At 45.8% G+C, this 22,073-nt stretch overlaps 2 long non-coding RNA genes across 2 annotated transcripts in view; one reads left to right on the forward strand and one right to left on the reverse strand.

Moving 5' to 3' along the window:
- Positions 1-9,424: 9,424 nt before the first annotated feature.
- LOC143842719 (uncharacterized) lies at positions 9,425-13,690 on the reverse strand. The gene is made up of 3 exons (XR_013233324.1): positions 13,464-13,690; positions 10,090-10,167; positions 9,425-9,586 (listed from the first exon to the last, which is right to left on the reverse strand). It is a non-coding gene; the product is annotated as an uncharacterized LOC143842719 (long non-coding RNA).
- LOC143842718 (uncharacterized) overlaps positions 9,776-22,073 on the forward strand; it is a 66,298-nt gene continuing 54,000 nt past the window's right edge. Inside the window, exon 1 of the long non-coding RNA XR_013233323.1 lies at positions 9,776-9,875. This is a non-coding gene — a long non-coding RNA (uncharacterized LOC143842718). The remainder of the gene's footprint in view (positions 9,876-22,073) is intronic.

Genomic DNA, 22,073 nt, shown 5'->3' on the forward strand with positions numbered 1-22,073 from the left:
GGACCTGCCATGCTCCCTTAACCTGGGCCTGAGGCCTGCCCCAGTGGTGATATTATATGGAAGTGGAGATGAATCCTGCTGCCATATGACTGTGCTCCCAACCTTTTCTGCCCATGCAGAATCAGCCCCACTGAGGAACTGCTCTCACTGTAAGGAACCTCTTCTGGATGGTTAGCCGAAAATTGTTTTTAGTTAATTTCAACCCATTGGTTCTGGTCTGACCCTCTGGGGCAACAGAAAACAACTCTGTTCCATCTTCTATATGGCAGCCCTTCAAGCATTTGAAGATGGTTATCATATGTCAGGAACCAGCACATTCCCACCACAGACATCACTCTCGGGCTTCAGAATAAGTCTTTATTTGGAGAATCAGGACAAAGATCAGCACATCGCATAAGCCCTTAGACAGGAATCTGGACAGATGCTGAGCAAGGGGGTTGCAAAGCATATATACCTTAGCTAGGCGAGGGGGGCAGAGGGGGCAGCATTTGGCAGGAACACACAGACAGAGCAATACAGTTCCTTTTGATCTACAGAGTGCCAAAACAGCCGAGGCAGCCAAAACCTCAGGTCCCATGCAAGAGCACAAATCGGGTATTTTGCATCCGGCATTTAGACTGAGCTCCCAGTGAGAACAGCCTTGAGATAAGAGAGTGAGAACAGGATGAGCCTTCATCTGATTTCTCCTACCTTGGTCGGAGGGCAGATGTGGAGGCTGGCATGGAGGCGGAGGCTGGTGCAAGCTTGCGGCTTTGTCTGGAAAGAGCAGCTGGGAGAGAGGCTTGGACAGTGGAAGACACTACAACCTTCATTCTCAAGGGAACTATCTGTGACTGGGCCTTCAGTATTTCACTTTTGAGCAACTCCCAACATTCTTGGACTTCCATAACCTTAAATGTGTTTCCACAACAGACAGAATGTTAGTCAGAGACAGACTGTTCCTGCACTAGGGATATCTTCTGGATTTGCATTTTTAAAGGGTTCAGTTTTTTGTCTGTTTCCACACTGAAGTTTGCCTCTTCAGGTGCAGACCTGAATTGCCCCTCACTTTTCTGCAACAAAGAAACAGAAATCCTGTTTTCATTTTTTAAAGCGGGGACAGGGTCTAATTTGGGGCTGCCAAATGGAAATACGCGCAATTCGGCTTCTCTCCATGCCCACCATTCTGAGTTGTTTGGGAATGCCCCTTTCTTCATTGCTCTCCTCCCTCCCCGCTTCCTCTCCCTCCCTCTGTTTGTAAAAATCTGCCTTTTTTGCACCTCTTTTTTCATTGCGCCCCTTAATTCCAGTATTCTGTGTCTTTGATCACCTCCTCTTTCCCCCCGTGTCCCGAATGTAATTTTCTTTTTTAAAAAACTGTTATAATGCTATACACATCATAACACTGCTGTGTAAGACTGCAAGACTGCTTTTTTAAAACTCAGAAACAGCATTGTAACACTTTTAAAAAGGGATGGTCACAGTACAATGCTGTTAATGATTTTTTTAAAAAGCAGTCTTACCAGTGTTATGTTGTTAAAAACTCAGTTTTTTAAAAGAAACATTACATTCAGGCCACATTGGAGGAAGGAGGAAGGTGATCAATGGTGCAGAATGGTGGGATTAAGGGGAGCAACAAAAATAAAGATTCAAGCACGCACCATTTTTCAAAAAACACATTTTTTGAAGAGGGGAAGGGAGCAAAGCATGATGGGAGGCTGCCTCCATTGGACTCGGTGAGGAAAGCATGTTGCTAATTTCAGCCTGGGAAATGCGGGGAGGAAAGCCTAGATGCAGAAAGTTGATTTGCAGCACCCAAAGGCAATTCAAAGCAAGGTTAAAACAAAGTCTGTCTCCTAATGTGAAAACAGTCACAATTAGACTTGTAAGACTCTCCTCATTCTATTCAAAGTTGTTTCTCTCATCTTAATAAAACTGTTTTATTATTTAAGCATCTTTGTGCTCAGCTTTTTCACATATTTAAATTCTGCCAACAATTTGTTGCCAAAAGCCTTACTCTGCCTACAATCACCAGAAACATTTCTACAGGTTTTTGTCATGCAATGTAGAGACTAGAAACTGGTGTTATTTCTATATGTAATGTATGTGACAAATCTGTGCCTCTTCCTTAGAAATGGTAGCCCATGATTTCTATATTCCCCTACCACTGTAATCCTACCGTGTCTGATCATTTTTTTCCTGTGATGGGCCAAAGTATAGAAAACTGTTAAAGAAGGGGTTTTGTGTCCATGAGTGATTAACCATGTGGGAGATTGTTCTGTTGTGGTTTTATGAACTACCAATGTGAACACAAATATTTTAAAGCAAACATGAAAGGAGGTTTTTGTAAGACAGAAAAAGGCATTTAGGTGTTCGGTAGCCATTGGGGGGAAATGGATGCCTTATTCACATCAGTGCCTTTGAAAAGCTTCACTGAAATGGTTTAACAAAAGGGGAAAGTGTTCTGTAGAGAAATGAGTTTTTCTCTCCCTTGCAATGGAAGAATTTGATATAAGTAACTACAAAAGCTTCCAATCTAGGGTCACACTATAGGGTTTAATCTAATTAGCAGAGTTGATTGAAAGGGGTCGTTCCATTCAATGGAAATAAAAATCCACAGGAAATAAAGCTGTTAAAGTTGAGATATTTAGGGGCAAACGGCAAACAGGAAGAATCTTCCCACTATGATTGGTTTGAAGAGAACAAAAAAAGGATAAAAATAGCTCTGCATTTCATGTGTAGACTTTGGGCTTTAGAAACTACAGCTGTAATTGATGAGACTTATTTTTATTTGGTTATATTTCAGGTTTGTCTGTACCGAGATTTGGGGAAGAAAAGGGCCTGGAAGCCCATTCTTGTGATCAGGAAACTGACTGCGGGTCACTGTTACGAACTTTTAACCAGCCCTGCTGGTGTATTTTTAACAACAAGCAGGGTATGCAAAAAGATGAGTGGCACAAGTCGTTTTTGAGCCACGATTGATTGATTGATTGATTGATTGACCCAGGAAACTACAGACCAGTGAGTCTGACCTCTGTGGTGGGAAAGATAATGGAGCAGATATTAAAGGGAGCGATCTGCAAACATCTGGAGGACAATTTGGTGATCCAAGGAAGTCAGCATCAATTTGTCTCCAACAGGTCCTGTCAGACCAACCTGGTTTCCTTCTTTGACCAAGTAACAGGTTTGCTGGATCGTGGAAATTCGGTTGATGTCGTTTACTTGGATTTTAGTAAAGCTTTGGTAAGGCTCCCCATGATGTTCTGATGGATAAATTGAAGGACTGCAATCTGGATTTTCAGATAGTTAGGCGGATAGGGAATTGGTTAGAGAACCGCACTCAAAGAGTTGTTGTCATTGGTGTTTCATCAGACTGGAGGAAGGTGAGTAGCGGGGTACCTCAGGGCTTGGTGCTCGGTCCGGTACTTTTTAACACAGAATCATAGAATCATAGAATCATAGAGTTGGAAGGGGCCATACAGGCCATCTAGTCCAACCCCCTACTCAACACAGGATCAGCCCAAAGCATCCTAAAGCACCCAAGAAAAGTGTGTATCCAACCTTTGCTTGAAGACTGCCAGTGAGGGGGAGCTCACCACTTCCTTAGGCAGCCTATTCCACTGCTGAACTACTCTGACTGTGAAAATGTTTTTCCTGATATCTAGCCTATATACTTGTAGTACTTGTAGTTTAAACCCATTACTGCGTGTCCTTTCCTCTGCAGCCAATGGGAACAGCATCCTGCCCTCCTCCATCCAGTAGGCATGCTTTTCATGCCAAAGCTCGCAGGCTTCCTCCATCCCCTCTATCACTGGCACTAGGGGGCCAACATGGAGCAACATCAAGGTGAGAAACCATCTTTTTGGACAGCAAGAACCAAAATCATGCAAGACAGTGAGTTCATATCATAAACCAAATCAATGCTTCAATGTTGTGCTGTTAACACATAGCAATGCATAAGTCTCATTTAAAAAAAATAGTTTTGGTACTCTAGAGAAGTTTTGAGTCCCCCAAAGCACCACTGGGAAGGGATTGGTTGCCTCCGATGATTGACAAGCCGAGGAGTGGGAAGTAAAGTTTGCATTACTCTCTGTTCAGGCTTCTCTGCTGCCTTGTATAGAGGGGAAAAGGCACAACGGGGTGACAGAAAATGTATGGAGGGTTGCAAATGCGAGGTTTACAATCCTGCATTTGTAGGCAGGAGGCCATGTGTGTTTTATGCCTCTGTGCAGAAATTGTCTTCCATTTGAGACTCTAAAGCAAGCTGCTGTCAAACTAAGTAGAAGCCACTGTCTCTGATGGACATACAACATGACATACAAGACTGCCCATTTCTAAATGCCAAAGCCAATGGAATGAGGAGATTGCTAAGGAAAAAGAGATGACCTAGGTTTGTGCTTTCTTCACATCTGGATTCAGTTGGACCCAATTAAAAAGATGACTGGCAAGGAATTCTGGCTTCATTCTATGGGTTCCCAGAGCAGGCATGTAGAAGAAAACAATCCTATAGTTATAGTTGCTAGATAAGGTTAGGTGTGTGTGTGTGTGGATATATATATATATATATATATATATATATATATATATATATATATATATATATATATATATATATATATATATATATATATACCGTATTTGCCGGTGTATGACGACTGGGCATATAAGACGACCCCCCAACATTTCCACTCAAAATATAGTTTGTTACATTATATTAGAATCATCGAATCATAGAGTTGGAAGGGGCCATACAGGCCATCTAGTCCAACCCCCTGCTCAACGCAGGATTAGTCCTAAGCATCCTAAAGCATCCAAGAAAAGTGTGTATCCAACCTTTGCTTGAAGACTGCCAGTGAGGGGGAGCTCACCACCTCCTTAGGCAGCCTATTCCACTGCTGAACTACTCTGACTGTGAAAAACTTTTTCCTGATATCTAGCCTATATCGTTGTACTTGAAGTTTAAACCCATTACTGTGTGTCCTCTCCTCTGCAGCCAGCAGAAACAGCATCCTGCCCTCCTCCAAGTGACAACCTTTCAAATACTTAAAGAGGGCTATCATGTCCCCTCTCAACCTCCTTTTCTCCAGGCTGAACATTCCCAAGTCCCTCAACCTATCTTCATAGGGCTTGGTCCCTTGGCTCCAGATCATCTTCGTTGCTCTCCTCTGTACCCTTTCAATTTTATCGACGTCCTTCTTGAAGTGAGGCCTCCAGAACTGCACACAGTACTCCAGGTGTGGTCTGACCAGTGCCGTATACAATGGGACTATGACATCTTGTGATTTTGATGTGATGCCCCTGTTGATATTACACTACTATGGGCCACTATGGGCAGCTATGTCTGTCCCAACTGAAGTGCACCCGGCGTATAGGACGACCCCCCCACTTGGAGGCATGTTTTTCAGGGGGTAGTCTTATACGCCAACAAATACTGTATGTATGTATGTATGTATGTATGTATGTATGTATGTATGTAAGAGCCTCTTGTGGCGCAGAGTGGTAAGGCAGCCGTCTGAAAGCTTTGCCCATGAGGCTGGGAGTTCAATCCCAGCAGCCGGCTCAAGGTTGACTCAGCCTTCCATCCTTCCGAGGTCGGTAAAATGAGTACCCAGCTTGCTGGGGGGTAAGCGGTAATGACTGGGGAAGGCACTGGCAAACCACCCCGTATTGAGTCTGCCATGAAAACGCTAGAGGGCGTCACCCCAAGGGTCAGACATGACTCGGTGCTTGCACAGGGGATACCTTTACCTTTACCTTTATGTATGTCTGTATGTCTGTATGTATGTCTGTATGTATGTATAGGCTTGAGGCCTAGGACTGAATCTGGGTCTAGGCAAGATTGCCAGACTGTAGATACTTAGACAGGCCCTCAGGCTAGATTAAACTGATTATACCAAATAAGTTGGTATAAATCTGCATGTTTAACAAAGGTTCATGGGAATGCTTTGGAAAGAGTCACAGTGACCTCAAGGGATGTTGTGAAGCCAGGCTAGGCCAGCTAATGGGGAAAACAGAATTCTACTGAGAACCATAGAAAGTAGCCATCTCTGGAGGAAAGAGCCGGCTGTGCTAAAGCTTTGTTGAAGTACAGCTGAGAAGGGAAGAAGTGTCAGGAGCAGCTAGACCAATCAGAGGCCAGCTAACTATAAATCTTCCTTTTAAAAAGAGTTTGGGGCCTAGGCAACACTAGCAGGTAGCAGATACTTAGATGGCCTTCAGCCTAGATCAGGCCAACAAGTAGCTGATATGTAAATAAGCTTGTGAAATTTGCATGATTGCCAAAGGCGCATGGGTAGTCTTTTGAAAAGACTCATTATAACCTAAAGGGATGTTGTAAAGCCAGGCTAGGCCAGTTCAAAAGGCAGCTGAGTTTTTCTGGGTAGAACAACTGAGGAAAAGCTGATCATGCAATCAGGGACTATTTCTCCATTCTGAAAGGCTTATTTTGCAAAGCTCTGATCCCAGAAAGGACTGAGAAGGACTGCTGTCAGGGGAGACATCCCCAGTCCTCTCTGGGACAGGACTTCCTGGCAGTGGAGGACAGGACTTGCTGGCAGTGGAGCTCTGCTTTGACAGCCTTGCAAAGGCAGCACCTGATTACAGAGCCACGCTGCCTCATTGTGCCAGGAAGGACACCTCCAGCATCCAGAAGAGCTCCTGCTGTTGCAAATGGTCTTTTTGATGGTGTGCTTTCCACAAAGAGGGTTGTGAGTAAGACTCTGCTCTGGGACAATTGGTAAACCTGTAGTCATACTTTTGGAAGGGTTTCATAGAATCACAGAGTTGGAAGGGACTTCCAGGGTCATCTAAGTCCAACTTCCTGCACACCGCCAAAAATCTCCAGAACCCTGCCTGGCCTGGAGGAGACTCACCTACCATCCCACAATGGCGATCAGCAATTCCCTGGGTATGCATGGAAGGGTCACAGGAGAGAAACACTGACAAATCCCTTCCTGTCCACACGCTCACAATTTAAGTTAATAAAATCAGCATTTCTATAAGGTTTTCCCCAATAGTAACTGTTTAGCTGCATTTAAATTGGATTTAATTTTACCATCATTTTTTAATCTGCTCCTGGGGACTCGGGTTACATAAAGCTTACAGTATTTGCCCCACCCCCACCCCATTTATAACTAAAGTTTGGAGTCCCTAGTTAGGTGTTGGGGGAGGGGACAGCAAATGATCTCAACCAACTTTGTAAAACTCCCAGAAATGGGATCAGGTGCTCAGTTTGCTTACAGTGAGATGCCAGAGTTCTGTTTCCCCACTTCCTTGATATTCGCAATTTTGTCCAGAGACGTCTTTGCCACTTACCCTTTTCACTGTCTCTCTGCCTCATCAATTTTCCATCTCTTTTCTCATCAGGAAATCTGGCTCATCCCTGTTGCTTAGTGCTGTTAATTTCTTCCTCCCTTCTCTATTTTACTTAACTGCAATGGCATTATCTAATTTTACAAAGCCTTTTGAATTAGTTTCTATGAGCGACACAAGCACAAAAAATGTAAGTATTGTACTCTACTGTATTACATCTCTGTCTAGACTCTTATCTGAAGTCTAAATCTATTAGCTTTCTGTTCCCCAGCCGTCAGTCAGAAAAGGGATTTCTGAAGGCCTTGTTCACACACAGCTTCAACACGCAAGTCATATATGAGGAGTAGGTTTTGAGGGACATTTCTCATACTGTGACCAAATACAATAGCTTCAGTTTAGCAGGGGCTCATGGGGATTGTAGTCCATGGAAATCTGGAGGGTCATAGTTTGTCCACCCCGTTCTAGGGCTTGAACCCTAGAATCCACTGATTTCTCTTTCTGGAGGTCCACAGTATCTGTACAAATTTTCTCAATGCTAACTCAATACTTTGAGTTAGCATACCCTCGATTCACAAGGACAATGTTTTTTTATCTCACCATGCATGCTAACCTTATGTAACTTGTGTATCCACATTCCTCACAATTTATTTTAATCGGGATTTTGTGACTGTTAGTAATATATAATGTAATTTTGAATTCTACTCTCTGGTCCGAAGACAAGGTAGCTGCCAGCTTAGCTTCTACTTGTCAGAAAGTTTCACACTGGTATGGAGACAGATGGGGCCAGCAGTAAACAGGAGGGTGGAAGCCGTGGATCCCTGGAATTGACGGTTTTATTTCTGATATGTCTTTGTGAACTACAAATGGGTTCGAGGGGTCTGATTGGCTGATTTGGCAGGGAGTTATCATGTGGCTGTGTTTGGATGCTGTGACACAGTTTACTAATGTAACAGGATTAATTTTTGCTTATATATTCCTACTGTTATGATGGTCAGTTCTTAGTCTGACAAAGAGTGCCTGCACTCGAAAGCTCACGCCTTGAATAAATCTTAGTTGGTCTTAAAGATGCTACTAGACTCTGGTCTCTTCTATGAGATCAAGATCTGGGGTTGTCAAATATATGATAACCAGCCTGGAGATAACATTGAACTCCTTCTTAAACATAATTTTCTTGGAAATTTTGGACTTGTCTTGGCCCTAAGTCCCTCCAGAGAAAGAGATTTGCAGAATCACAGGTATGCAGATATTAATTACTTTTTTTGATAGGGCACATATCCAGAGTCACAGCGCTTTGCTGTTGATTTAACTAAAGTATAAATTTCCCGTGCTTTCAATAACCAGTTTTGGATTTTAGAAGTAATATTTGCCTTCCATTGTCTAGCGTATACTGGTCTGTCAGCTGTAATCATATGCAAAGCAATATTCCTATATTCACCTGAAATAGTGGGAAGAGAAATTAATAACATTGCCTCTGGACTACATGTAATTTCTATCTCTAGGCCAGCTGCCATTATCTGAGCTATTTGTACCCAAAAATTATAAGGATGATCACATTTCTACCACATGTAAAAGAAGTCTGCCTGCTTCTCACTGCAGTGCCAACATTTGGTGTTATTTATGTATTTTGGCTAATGCTCTTCTGATATTCTATAATTACACAATCCATATAAATTACTGCTTAGTTTTTTACCCTTTCAACAGCTTTTTAAACCTTCAACACAGCTCTATATACTTATTTCACATATCATGTCTTACATGTACAAAAAGAACAGGCATTTACTTTTAGTATTAAAAAACAAATTATATTATTACCACTCTGGAAAGGCATTTGGTCTTATCTCTTTTTAAGCTGGCAAACTAATGAATCTATAGCTTTTCTGCAAAAGAAGAAGCTATTTTTTTCCAGAGAAAGTTTATCTCTATAGCTTCACTCCCCCTTCTGCTTCCAGGACAGCCGCCAGAATCCTGAAGGGGGGGATGGTTTCTTATTTCTTTAAACTGTAAAAGGAAACTGCAGAACATTTTTTCCTCTACTTCTATTCAGTGTACAATTTTCATTTTAATCCCTTTTGTAAATTTAGAGTTTTCCAGTTATCCAGAACTACCTTAAGGACAGTCCCAGTTTCCTGCTGGATTTGTTTCCTATAGCACAACGCCACTGGTTGACAATGTGAATTATTGGCAAGTACTTCTTAAAACTCTAAACTCATTCAACAACTTTTCATCACACTCCAAGGCTTTATTTCATACTCACACAATTTAGGATTCCCTGGCATCAGAGTGGTGTCTTATGCCGCTAAGGATAAATCATACAAGCACACATATGTTGGCACCTTATTTTGCTTGCCCCTTATATATAGCTGTTGGCCATCCTTGATGTCAGATTTACACCTCATAAACCTCATTGTGAACTTTCCCTATGTCATCAAAAAACTAACCTGATGCCAAGTAACCTATAAGATAGGTGGAACTTTCTGATGTGAAAGACACCTTATGGATCTATGGGTGTGGACAGAGGTACATTCATACAAACAGCCTAGTAACCAGGGCTTATAGACTGTGCTATGGCCAAGGTACCCTATGAGGTAAGAAGGGGGGGGGGGGAGAAACCACACTCACACCACAAAAGGCAAAAGCACTTTCTCTCCAGAAAGGCATTCTGTGACATTCACTCTCACAAATATTTACTTAATATGTGCATTTCAAACTTCTTACCCTGCCCTCTTAATTCCAAACACATCTATCTGTGACTGTCTCTGGTGTTCTGCTAGCTCCCAGCCCCATAAATCAAGTACTTACCAGTTTCCAAGAAAACCATTAAGCGTTTGCGTAGGAATTCAGACTTTGATTTAGGATCCACCATTGGACAGCCTCCCTCTAGCCCCATCAAAATGGGTAATTAAGATATTCCATGCGCAGAGGGAGAGAAAAAGAAACAGAAACAAAAACAATTGCGAATTTTCTGTTGAAAGCAGCCTAGAGTCAAAGGCATTCAAAGACTGCTGCTACGGGCTTCAGCTGTAACTTGTTCTGATGGAGCTCCCCCACACTTCTAGCAGATGTTTGAATACTGTGTTACTGAGGTCCATTCCACACAACTTCAATGTTGCAAAAGGCTTCCAAATTGTAAACGCTACTAATTTGCAGTTATGCATGACGTCGCACACAATCTGCCACACTCCTGAAACCGATCCGCAAAAAGCGATTCATTGTAGCACTTAAAGGGAAATCCAGAAAAGTGGATTCACTCTCTGAAAAGCGCTACACTGTTACAAACAATCTGCAACACTAGTGAAAAAGACCTGTGCGTTCCCATTGTTGCGGTTCCAGCCAAGTCCCTCCCCCTGGCTCTCTCCTCCAAACTTCTGGCGAAGCGATCGCCATTTTTTTTTCTCAGAGCGAGCAGAAAGCAACGAACCGGTGAGCCTTCATTCACCCAGCGAGGCTTCTCCGGCTACAGTCCCTCCACAGAGCTGCTTTAAAGCTCCCCTCAAGTCACCAAGCACAACACAGCCCCGTTTGCAAGTTCTCTTTATTTTTGGCCGAAAATCACGCTCGTGCATGGGGGGGGGGGATTTTTTCACTCAGGGGAACGTGGTAACAATGAATTGGCAGCTCACACACCAGCTGCCAGCTAGATGGGTCTCTACGTTAGGGGGAATCAAGGAATCAAGGTATATTCGTTGCAACGTGTGTTTTTCTTTTTTTAAAAACCCTGTGCTTAAAGGGAAAGGGGCTTTTCGGGAGCATGATAACGGCCGCCCATTGGCTGTTCGTTTGATTGATGGCCAGGGGCGGGACAAAGCACAGAAAAAATCGCTTCCTGGATAGCGATTTTTGCCAAGACCGGAAACCTGTGGGAAACGATTGAAACGCTACTGGATTCCACTACAAAGGCAGGTATGCATAACGCCTAATTGCACTTTTAAAAATAGAGTTTCTGCTTTCAGGGACCAATTGGCAACATTAGTCCTTGTGCGGAATGGGCCCGAGTCTTGGCAAAGCTGTTAAATTTTCTCGGACACTTCTCGTGGAGTTTCCGGCTCAAAGAACCATCTGATGCACCCACCATTTAAAAGTTCAGGTTAATTTAAACTCATTGTGGGGAGAGATCCAGATTATCCACAATGCCAGAGAATTCTTTCAAAATTCCATTCTAATAGCTGCAGTATTAAAAGGGGTGGCAGTGTGTCATGTCTAAAATCCAGCATCCACCCAGAGATACACTGGGGACAGATGGTTATACAGTCCGAATAACATGCCCAAATTATGTCATTGTCTAATGAACCACTCTAAACAAAGTTAGATAAATATTTATCCAATCAACGCACAGACACCTGGAGGGGGGTGTCTTCCCTGTCCAGAACTTTCCCCCTCCCTCTGGCAAGCTGCAAATGCACCTTGCAGATATCTTAGTCTGTACAAAGTTCACTCTCTATTTCTAATGGCAAGAGGGAAAACCCTGGTGATCACTATATCACTGTACTGTAAATTAGTATTTCAGTATGAAGGTATCAGTTTTCATCCCCTACACCATACTCAGAAGAGGGAAGGAGGGAAGCTAGAATTTCAAATACGCCAGGGTCTCTCTTGAAGGGAGGAGCAAAAATGTCTAAATGGTCGGTGACATAAGTAATTCAAGAAGGGTATGCTGCAATACATTATGAAATTCTATTTCTATAGAAGAAACATGGCATCTGCTCGGAAAATATATTACAGGGGATGGGTGGGAGGCAACAAGATTTGCATCCAGTATCATGGTAAAGACCACTGAGATTTCCATGGTATAAGATTTGACAAGCCATTTGTTGGATACATCTAGGGAAAATATTTATGTATTTCCAAACTATCTATTCCCTGACCTGGATAGCTTGATCCCTAAGCAGGGTTAGTATGTGAATGGAAGGAATACCAGAATCATGACATGGAAGTAGGCCATGGCAAACCACCTCTGAACATCTTTTGCCTTGAAAACTTTCTGGGAGTTGCCATACCTCAGCTCTGATTTGATAACAAAACAAAAAAAAAACCCAACAACAAACAGCACCCAAATGAATAAAAAGCAAGCAGTAACTTGCTAGGTGTATAAGGTGGCCCAAACTGGCATTGTCATTGTCAAAGCACGTGAATAGGACAACTGCCTTTCTGGATGAAACCAAAAGGCCATCTAGCCTGTTGCTAGTTCCAACAGTGGCTACCAGCCAGTTGCTTCCAAAATCTCCCTTGGAGAGCAAGAAGAAAAGCATTCTTCCCTATAATTAGTATTCTATAATGTGGGCATTCTGCTTAGCTACCATAGCTAATGCCCACTCACAGCTATATCCTCCATGAAGTTATAGCTTTATGTTTAGAACAAAGGGTGTAAATTTTGACTGAAAATATTCTATAACATTTCTCACCATCTGGAAGACCCATCTTTCTTGGATCCCTTGGAATGTAATCAGCCAGTCTTAATGTAATATTCTTGGGTTCTAAAGTGAGCGATGGTGACTCAGCTGGATGGCAGGCATTACTTGAACCCCTTTCAGTCATGGCTCTCTAGCCTGCAGAGCTGAGGCAGGCGGCAACAGGAAACAGGGCCTCTGCTTTGGTAGCACCTGACCTTCACAATTCCCTTCCCTACCATGATCACCTGGCATCTCCTTTACTGTCTTTTAAGTACTGGGCCAAAACATTTTTTGTACTTGGACTTTTCACCAACAGCTTTAACATTTCGCTTTTTGTGGCCTCCTCCTAGCCAAAGGTCTATTTTATAGATTTATTTTTGGCTGTCTTATGTTTTAGCTTTTAACGTCTTCTCATTCAGAAAGATTAGTCTGCCCTTCAGGTTATGCTTCTGGTAACACAAGGGGAGGGGCTGTGACTAGGTTTGCCAGGAGAATGTGTGTGTGTGGGGGGGGGGGATAACCAGATCCAGGTTGGGAAACTCCTGGATATTTGGGGATGGAGCCAGCGGAGTACTGGAACCTCAGTCATAGAGTCAGCTTCCAAAGGGGAACTGATATTTCTAGTCTAGAGATAAGTTATGATTCTGGGAGATCCCCTGGTCCCACCTGGAAGCTGACAAGCCAAGATAGAAGCCAAAACATTCCCCTGCTGCTGGGTCAGAGGCACTATACTTTCTGAATGCAACTCTACATGTTGTTTACAATAGTATGAGGTTCCTACCTTACCCTAGTCTCTTCAAATGATGTATTCTGCCAATAGTTGTTGACAGCACCATCATCATTATGCTGATGATGACCACAAGGCAGTCTACTGGCAAGGTGCTGTGGCTCAGTGGTAGAACATCTGCTTTGCAAGTAGAAAGTACTGGCTTCCTCCCTCAGCATCTTCATTTACCAGGATCAGTTTGTGGGTGGTGAGAAAAACCCAGCAGAATCACTACCAGTCACTACCAGTGGTCTGACCCAGTCTAGGGGAACTTCAGGTATGCATGTGTAGGAGGCCAATGTGACCTCAAAGACCAGCATTGTGAAGCCAGCTCGAATGTCAAGCTTCATGACTCAGCTGGAGATGACACTCATGGTGGGCTGCCTGGGCCTCATTCTTGTGGCACTCCAAAAGAGAAGGGAATGGTAATGAGTAGCATCAGGGGGAGGTTTGAGAGATAAATTGCCCAGAGAATGGAGTGAGGGATGCAGTTGTATAATCTTGATGGTTATGAAAATGTCTGGGGACCAATGGAGAAGGAGAATCTTGGTCAGATCAGTGTGACTGAAAGATTAGATGGCTTCACTCTAGGGTTGTCAAATTCTTCCTGGCCGTGGGGGATGGGAGGGTAGGATTGCTAGATTTATTAATTTGTTAGACTTTTATACCACATTCCCAGGTTTGGGAGTCAGATCCAGGTTGGAAAATGCCTGAAGATTTGGAAATCAAGCCTGGGGAAGACAAGGTCCTCAGAGTGGTACAATGTCATAGAGTCCACCCTCCAAAGTAGCCATTTTCCCTAAGGGAATTGATCTCTGTAGTCTGGAGATGAATTGTAATTATAGAGGATCCCTAGGTCTCACCTGGAGCCTAGCATCTTTACCTCCTCTCAAAATATGCTAAGTACTGTTTCAGTTGCATCTCACTAGGCATAATTTGATCCAGAATTGGGCTGAGGCTCAGGTTGCTAACTCTGGGTTGGGAAACTCCTGGAAACTCACTGGCAGACTTCAAACAAAGGTTGGATACACACTTTTCTTGGATGCTTTAGGATGCTTAGGGCTAATCCTGCGTTGAGCAGGGTGTTGGACTAGATGGCCTGTATGGCCCCTTCCAACTCTATGGGGCTTTTTGCACGCCTTCAAAATAGCACAATATTGCCAATTGAAAACGCTACTGATTTGCTGTTTTGCACAACGTCGTCAACAATCTGCCACACACCTGAAACCAATCTGCAAAAAGCGCTTCCTTGTAGCGCTTTCAGGGAAATCCCCAAAAGTGGATTCACCCTCCGGAAAGCGATACACTCCTGCAACCAATCTGCAACACTAGCGAAAAAGACCTGTGCGTTAACATTGTTGCGGTTTCTTCAAAGTCCCTCCTCCTGAGCCTGTCCTCCAAACTTCCGGCGAACTGTTCGCCATTTTTTTTTCTCCGAGCGAGCGGGGATAACGCACCAGCGAGCCTCTTTCAGTTTAGAGGCTTCCCTGGCTTCAGTCCCTCCCCTTCAGTCACTAAGGACACACATTTTACACATTCATTCAGCCGAAAATCGGGCCCGTGAGAGGGGGGGGAGGGGGGATTTTTTTTTTCACTCGGAGGCAGCGTGGCAACGATCAAATGACAGCTCAAACAGAGGCTTCCCCGGCTTCAGTCCCTCCCCTTCAGTCACTAAGCACACACATTTTACACATTCATTCAGCCGAAAATCGGGCCCGTGAGAGGGGGAGGAGGGGGGATTTTTTTTTTCGCTCGGAGGCAGCGTGGCAACAATCAAATGACAGCTCAAACAGAGGCTTCCCCGGCTTCAGTCCCTCCCCTTCAGTCACTAAGCACACACATTTTACACATTCATTCAGCCGAAAATCGGGCCCGTGAGAGGGGGGGAGGGGGGGATTTTTTTTTTCACTCAGAGGCAGCGTGTCAACGATCAAATGACAGCTCAAACAGAGGCTTCCCCGGCTTCAGTCCCTCCCCTTTAGTCACTAAGCACACTACTAAGCAGTCACTTTATTTTTTACACAGTCATTCAGCCGAAAATCGGGCCCGTGAGAGGGGGGGGGTTTCACTCGGAGGCAGCGTGGCAACGATCAAACGACAGCTCAAACACCCCAGGCAGCTGGATGGGTCTCTCTGTTGCAATGAATCTACACAGATTCGTTACAATGGGTGTGTTTTTTTTAAAAAAAAAACCTTTCTTAAAGGGAAAGGGGCTGTTTGGGAGCATGCTAACGGCTGCCCATTGGCTGCTTGACGGCCAGGGGCGGGATGAGCTCGGCAATAGCGCTTCCTTTCTAGCGATTTCTGCCGAGACCGGAAGCCTGTGGGAAACGCTACAAAACGCAACTGGATTCCACTACAAAGGCAGGTATGCATAACGACGAATTCCACTATTTTAAATGGCGATTTTTCATTCAGTGACCAATTTGCTACAAAGATCCCGGTGCGTAAAGCCCCTATGATTCTATGATCTCTGGGGTTGGCACTTAGAGGAGGCAGGGTTTCGGGAGGGGAGGGACCTCCATGAGACTTAATGCCTAGAGCAGCTTATCCCAACCTTTTGCCTATGGATGTACACCTGAAAGATATTTCAGACTTTGAGGTACCACAGTGTCAGAAGTGCCTTTTTCTGCCATATATTATGTAGTTAGGACAGAATGTAGTTGTAGTTTTGCTTGTTTATGTGTGATGCCCCTTCTGATTACTTTGCCTCTTGGTTGCCTTCCCCCATTTGTCTTGTGAATGTTCAGCAGTGGATAGCCTGGTATCCTTGGATAAGACACCTGTTTATTCTCACAATACTATGTTGTATCTTTTGAAGTTCTCCCACTTGAAACTAGATTCTGCGGGTGGAGTGGGTGGAGACTGTGATATAAGCTTGGTTTTATCCCTGCAAGCCAGTCTTGGTTATGTATCCCTTTGCTTTGCTTCCTTAATTTCAATAAAGCAATCTTTGGCAAAATTCAAGGATTTGCCAGTTTGGTGTAGTGGTTAGGAGCGCGGACTTCTAATCTGGCCCCTAGATGTCAGAAAGATGGCGATTCGGCTGCCGAATCGATTTGGATCCGAATTGATTTGGCAGAGTCGGAGGCCAGGCAGCGGTTGCCTTTAGCCTCTGCCTGCCCCCTTTCCCCACCTCCCTGATTTTTTGCCGCCTAAAATGGCAACGGGGGGGAGGGGGGGGAGTGAGTGGCCAGTCAGAATGCCTGTAGCTTTTCAGCTTAGGCATTCTGACTGGCCACTGAACACTTTTCATTTTTAAATCCCCTTGCTTTGTAGCCTGCTCAGAAGGAGGCTACTTAAAACAAGGGGCTGCTTGCTCGAGCTCACTTGAGATCTGGCTGGCTGGCTATGCTGCTCCCAAGTTCCCTGCCTGGTTGAGTGGCCTGTCTGCCTGCCTGCCTGCTGGACCTTCCTGGACTTCCTGGACTTGGCCTGGACATCGCTGGAGAAGACAGCAAACAGTTTGTTTTAGGGGTTTTTTTTCCCCCTTTCCTTTCCTATTTTTCTCTTTTTTCCCCTCCCTCTTCTCCCTCTCTCTCCCTCCTCTTTTCCATAAGTTTTGTGCCTTTGGGTTTCTGTGGGTGGGAGTCTGGGGGGGGGGGTGTTGGGGGAATTGTGTTTGCTGTTATTGTGTTTAAAGTGTTTGCTGTTTGGTTTATTTTAAAGCATTTTGGGGTTGGGGACTTGTATTTAGAAGTTGTACTGTTTTTTTGGGGGGGGTTGTTTGATTGTTTTGGGTTTTTATCCTCAGGTTTTCTCAGTTGCCACCTTTGGGCTTCGTGCCCTGGGTGGCTGCTGGTTGTTTGGTAGTTGTTTTTTGGTGGGGCGTTAGTTTCAGTTTGGGGGGGTTGTGTTTGTTCTTAGGTTGGTTTAGCTGCAGGGCCAGTTTTTCTAGATTGCCAGCCACCTTTGGGGGAGAGCTCTGGGTGGCTGCTGTTTGTTTGTTGAAGCTGTTTCTTTGGTTAGCCTAGGTAGAGTTAGCTTGTTTGGTTAGCTGTTAGGGCCTTGCAGGGCCATTTTTCCTCGGTTGCCATCTTTGGGGGATTGCCATGGGTGGCTGGCAGCTGGTTGGTGTTTTAGAGATTGTTTCCTGGTGGGAATTTCTGTGTTCTTCTTGGGGTGCCCAATTAGTGATCCTTTACATAGGCAGTAAAATCCATAGTTTCAGGAAAATTTTTAAAGTGCTAATAATTTTTTAGAATAGATAGTTTCTTTCCTAAGTAGCTAGATAAGATTGCATTTTTATAAGATAAAAGTGATTTGGGATCTAAGCTAAAAAGAAGTTTCTTAGTAGTTTAAAAAACTTTAAACCAGCAGGGGCTGTGCCTTATTGAAGGCCAGCTTTCCTGGTAGAGACAGGAATTGATTTAGAGGCCAACAGGTTCAGGGGTTCTTCTTAGCAGATCAGATGGGGGCTTGGTGCATAAATCTGCTCCAGCCTTCCTTCTAGCTAGTCACACTCAGGTAGCTTAAAACACTTTAAAAGTGTAAAAAGGTTTTTTTTCCCTGCTGTAGGTTAGGTAGGGCCAGTTAAACTTAGCTAGGCCCAGACAGGTTCCTTAAGTTAAAAAAAAAACAACAACAACAAGAGAGAGAACAGGAAAACTCCATAGAAGTTAGGTCAGCTTAGGGTCTATCTAAAAAAAACTAAACAGGTAGCTGGTGGGAGGTTTTATAAGTTTCAAGGTTTCCTTAGAAACAGGTGTTAGGGCAGTTAGTGGTAGGGCCTCACATTTCCCTGTCTCTTAGATTACAGTTAGTAGAAACAGTTTGTCCAAGGGAACATGAGTGGGAAGAAGGAAGGTCAGGCTAGGGGCCCTGGGGGAAAGGCCCTACAGAAAACTAGAGCGGTGGAGGGGAGTGAGAGGGGGAAGGAAGTGTCCTTCCCCCCACCTGAGAAGAGGCCTGTCTTGGGTCGACCTTCCACCACTCCGACCTCTGGCCGGAGTGGTGCAATAAAGAGTGTCCACAAGGGTCTCTTTATTGAGGCGGCTGCCGGGGCGCCCCCTTCTAAGGTGCGTCAGGCAGGGGTCTTTGCTGGCACTTCTGCAGGGCCGGCTGATCAGGCAGCCCCTCGTGTCGCTCCTTTTGCTAGTGAGGCATGGGGGCGTCAGGAGGAGTTGCCTGATCTCTCCCTCGGGGTGAGCCTTGGGGACATGAGTGGCTTGTCCTTCATGTCCCCAGGCATCACCTCGGGGGTGCAGAGAGCCCTGGAGGAGATGGGTGAGGGACTGGCCTGCCAGTCTACTCCCCTTTCTCCTCCAGGATCCAGCAGGCTTCAGTTGGGGGGGGGGGGAAACAGGAGAAGATGGTAGAGGTGGTGCAAGAGGGAGAGATGGAGGTGGCACCCCCTGCCCCGCTATCTCGACCCCTTCCCCCCCTCTCACCTCCTTCTGTCCCCACCTCAGGACACGGTGTGTCCGGCCCGAGCTCCTCACAGGAGGCAGCTCAGAGGACTTCGCAGGCTGCAAGCCAGCCTGCGTCATCCAAAGGCTCCAAAGTCTGGAATTACTTCCAGACATTGGAGGGAACCGACCTAGCAGAGTGCCAGCTCTGTAGGCAGAGGGTTAGTCGTGGAAGACAAGAGCGTCACTACACAACTAGCGGCCTCATGAACCACCTGAAGAGGCACCACCAGGCTGTCCTGCTTCAGGGGGAGAGACAGGCTGGCAGTGGGGTGCCTGCGGAGGCACAACATACCAGCACGGGGCTGGAGAGTCTACCTGGGACCTCCACCTCCAGAGCTCTCCCTAACAGTTCTGCTCAGGGGGTGGGTGGAGTTAGAGGGAGGCAAATGACCATGGTGGAGATGCTTGCCCGGGCTGGCAGCGGCATGCCAAAATGGGGGGTTGAGTCAGGGTGCTGCGCTCATGGCCATGGGTGGGTACCCCTTTCGTCTGGCCGATGACATGTACTTCCACCGACTATGCCGTCGCATGTCCACTTGGTACACGCCTCCTAGTCATACCACGATTAGCAGGACAGTGTTGCCCTCTCTATATAGGGCAGCCAGGTACTGCGTGGAGGTAGAGATGTCCCGAGCTTCAGGGACCGTACACTTCACGTTGGACATATGGACGTCATGTCATGCGCAGGATGCGTACATCTCGTGGACTGCGCATTGGTGGGACGTACGGGAGGTACTGGGTGGGGTTGAGCCTGTTAGGCAGGGTGAGGGCTGCCGGGCAGGCTATCGCCATGCCTTGCTGCACATCGAACCCTTCGATGTGCAGCACACGGCAGACAACATTGAGGGCTCCATTCGTAGAATGGTAGATGGGTGGGTAGGTAGTGGGACGGGGGTCACCAAGGGCTTCTTGGTGACAGATGGCGCCCTCAACATGACCAAGGCTGTCAAGGGCATGGGCCTGAAGCACATCTCCTGCGTGGCCCACCTTCTCCACTTCATGGTTAAGGATGCCCTTGGGATCGGCTCCAAGGGAACCGGTTCATCCGCCGAAGCCATTGACTTCAGGCATCTCATCGAGAAGTGCCGGAAGATCGTGGCGCATTTCTCTCACAGCTCATACAACATCTCGAGGCTGGAGAGAAAGCAGGTCCTGATGGGCGTGCCGCAGCACTGCCTTATCAGAGACGTCAGCACGCGCTGGAACTCCACCCGTGCCATGCTTGAGCGCTTGGTAGAGCAGAGGAGAGCCTTATACGCCCTTGTCCAGGAAACGAGGATGTTTATGCCTGGGGAGTGGCTCACCCACCGAGAGTGGGAGATCATTTCTCAGACCGTGGAAGTGCTTGGGCCCTTCAAGACTTTCACGGAGATGCTCTCGTCTGACACAGTGAGTTTGGGTCTGGTTGTGCCCATGGTCCACAAGGCCTGTGTGGTGCTGGCCCCCTTCCTGGACCCGGCTCGAGGACGTGCAGACACTGTTCCAGCTGTGCGCGCGCTTGCAAGAAGGCTTCTGAGAGGGCTTGAGAGCCACTTTGAGCCCCTATGAAAGTCAGTGACATACAGGCTTGCCACCATGTGTGATCCGCGCATCAAGGGCAGCTTAGCAGAGAAGGAGAGGAGCCTTCCTGAATGGCGCGAGCTGCTCATTCAGAGGCTTGTCTGGTGGAAGTCCGAGGCTGAGGTGTCAGGCCAGGCAGGGGAGGAAGGAGCCAGCACTTCCGCTGCTCCTCCCCCCCCCCCCCCCAGCTTCTCCTGGCACATCAGCCACTGCGGGCCACCCCAGCGAGAAGGCTGAGCAGGGCAACTTCTTGCTGGGGTTCCTCCAGCCCACTCCTTCTCTTGAGAGCAGGGGGTACCTGAGGGAGGACAGTGCGTCTGGGATGGTGAGGGCTTACCTCGGTGAGCCCCAGGAGTCCGAGAACGCCTGTCCCTTGAGATACTGGGCCATGTTAGTCCTAATCTAAAAGTTACTCTTGTCTTTCTTAGCCAAGTAATTGTTAATACTTATAAGGATACAATCTATTATTATCCCAAATAATGCATAGTTCCCATCGTATATTGGCCTTAACCTAAAGGTTGCTGCTGCCTTTCCTAAGAGAGTCCAAGTAATTGCTCCACTGTTCATCACATTCTTCAGGTGGTCGCAAAAGGTGGAATTGTGCTCTTTTCCATGATGTATCTGCTGGCAGGACTTGAAGTATTTGTGCTTCTTCCTTGTTGTCAGGTCACACAAAGATATCTCTTGATTGCTTCTTGCGTGCGGTCGCCTTTGAGTAGACTCTGTATATTTTGGTAATCCGAATCTCTTCCTCCTCTAAATAGTCTTCTAGGCTTTCGGTGCTTTCCTTCCTTAAATCTGTTTTCCCAAATTCTTCCAAGATGCTTTTGATTTTTACGTTGCTAGCTCTCTCCCACTCCTGTTGATTAACTTCCAGACATTGAATTCTCGTTTGGTATATTGCTGGCTGAGTTGTGTTTTCATCGGCTGTTTTTTTCAAACCGTCGATTCTGTCTGAGAGCTCTGTCTTGGATTTCCTTTTCAAACTTTTTGACTGCTTTAGAATCATAGAATCATAGAATCATAGAGTTGGAAGGGGCCATACAGGCCATCTAGTCCAACCCCCTGCTCAACGCAGGATTAGCCCTAAGCATCCTAAAGCATCCAAGAAAAGTAGGTATCCAACCTTTGCTTGAAGACTGCCAGTGAGGGGGAGCTCACCACCTCCTTAGGCAGCCTATTCCACTGCTGAACTACTCTGACTGTGAAAAATTTTTTCCTGATATCTAGCCTATATCGTTGTACTTGAAGTTTAAACCCATTACTGCGTGTCCTCTCCTCTGCAGCCAACAGAAACAGCATCCTGCCCTCCTCTAAGTGACAACCTTTCAAATACTTAAAGACGGCTGTCATGTCCCCTCTCAACCACCTTTTCTCCAGGCTGAACATTCCCAAGTCCCTCAACCTATCTTCATAGGGCTTGGTCCCTTGGTCCCAGATCATCTTCTCTCCTCTGTACCCTTTCAATTTTATCTACGTCCTTCTTGAAGTGAGGCCTCCAGAACTGCACACAGTACTCCAAATGTGGTCTGACCAGTGCCGTATACAATGGGACTATGACATCTTGTGATTTTGATGTGATGCCTCTGTTGATACCGCCCAAAATGGCATTTGCCTTTTTTACCGCTGCATCACACTGCCTGCTCATGTTCAGTTTAC

Source organism: Paroedura picta, chromosome 8 (assembly GCF_049243985.1).
Source record: "Paroedura picta isolate Pp20150507F chromosome 8, Ppicta_v3.0, whole genome shotgun sequence".
Classification (NCBI taxonomy): Eukaryota; Metazoa; Chordata; class Lepidosauria; order Squamata; family Gekkonidae; genus Paroedura; species Paroedura picta.